Source organism: Acomys minous (genome assembly GCF_964271855.1).
Source record: "Acomys minous genome assembly, chromosome: 6".
NCBI classification, from domain to species: domain Eukaryota; kingdom Metazoa; phylum Chordata; class Mammalia; order Rodentia; family Muridae; genus Acomys; species Acomys minous.
The window spans coordinates 45,661,844-45,663,661 of NC_140487.1; the positions used below are offsets into that span (position 1 = coordinate 45,661,844).

The following is a 1,818-nucleotide window of genomic DNA, read 5'->3' on the forward strand; positions in this document are numbered from 1 at the left end:
CGATGGAAGACATGGAACCTGAAATGACCATTTCTTGTAACCAGGCAAGACTTCCAATGGAGAGACTGGGGCACAAAACACAGGCACAAAACTTTCGATCTACAAATTGTCCTGCCTATAAGATGTGCAGGGGTAAAGATGGAGCAGAAATTGGGGGAATGGCTAACCAACAACTGCAGTGACTACTCTGGGATTTTGGTTTTCTTTAAAAAAAAAAACAACAACATAGAAATAGTGAGTCAGATCCTGGCAGCAACTATGGAAGCTCATTTCTTCTGTAACTCTCTATCTCCTTTTCGTTTCTAGAAACATGGCCTCTGGTGTGGCCGTCTCTGATGGTGTCATCAAGGTGTTCAATGACATGAAAGTTCACAAGTCGTCCATGCTAGAAGTGAAGAAACACAAGAAGGCCATGCTCTTCTGCATGAGTGGGGACAAGAAGAACATCATCCTAGAGGAGGGCAAGGAGTTCCTGGTACGAGATGTGGGGCAGACTGTGGACGACCCCTATAGCACTTTGTCAAGATGCTACCAGCAGACTGCCGCTATGCTCTCTACAATGCCTACAAGACCAAGGAGAGCAAGAAGGAGGGCCTGGTGTTCATCTTCTGGGCCCCTGAGAATGCACCCCTTAAGAGCAAAATGATCTTTGCCAGCTCCAAAGATTCCATCAAGAAGAAGCTGACAGGAATTGAGCATGAATGACAAGCACACTGCTGCTATGAGGAGGGCAAGGACTGCTGCACCCTGGCAGACAAACTAGATGGCAGTGCTACTGTCATCTCCCTGGAGGGCAAGCCCTTGTGAGCCACATCCAGCCTCCTGCTTGGAGCATCTAGCATCCAGACCTGCTCTTGGTGGTTGCAGGCTACCCCTTTCCTGCCAGCCTGGAAGGGTTAGAGGGATCCCAGTAGAGGGAGAGGAATCCTTTCACCCCAGTTGCCAAACGTCTCTCCCACCTGCTGGATTGTCCTCTTCCCTTCATCCCTGATGGTTATGGCTTTCTGAAATTGCTTTTGATCTTCTGATTCCTCTTGGATTGAAGCAGACCAAGTTCTGTCCCAGGCACCTAGTTTGGGGGAGGCTGTTTTGTTTTTGTTTTGTTTTGTTTAATGACACCCCTTCTCCTCATCTCTCCCCATCCCATGCTGCCAACTTCTAACTACAATAGTGACCCTGCACTTGTCTGTTTAGTTCTGTATGTAAATAAAATGTGGAAATGAACCCCCCCCCCCGCACCAGCTGGTTGCCTTCCCTTTTCCCTTGATCTTGGCCTCTCATTGAAGCAGATCACTAAGGGACCTTCAGTTAAAAGCAAAAAACATTGTAGATGGTTGTGAGCTACCATATGGTTGCTGGGAATTGAACTCAGGACCTCTGAAGGAGCTGTCAGTGCCCTTAACCTCGGAGCTATCTCTCCAGCCCATAGAAGGATCCAGAGGATCTTAGAAACCTACAAGAAGAACATCGTAACTTCTTGGATCAGGGCCCAAGGGGTATCTGCTCAAATTATTGCACTAACCAAGGACTATACAAGCAGTAAACACCATACCCCTACTCTGATCTAGCCAATGGACAGGACATCCTCCACAGTTCTCTGGAGAGCAGGGACTAACTCTGACGTGAGTTCTGGTGTCCCATATTTGATGACCTCCCCTTGGAGGGGAGCCCTGGTGGCACTCAAAGAAAGAATAGGCAGACTACCAAGATAAGACTTGTTAACCTGCGACCATAAAGTGGGGGAGGGGATCCCCTCGGACATGGACTTAAGGGAGGGTAATAGGGTGGGGGTGGGAGGGTAGGAGGAACGGAAGGATA

At 48.5% G+C, this 1,818-nt stretch overlaps 1 pseudogene across 1 annotated transcript; it reads left to right on the forward strand.

Annotated features, from left to right (window-relative positions):
- Positions 1-310: 310 nt before the first annotated feature.
- Positions 311-807, forward strand: LOC311599470 (cofilin-1-like; annotated as a pseudogene). The gene has a single exon. The product of its transcript is annotated as a cofilin-1-like (transcript).
- Positions 808-1,818: the final 1,011 nt, after the last annotated feature.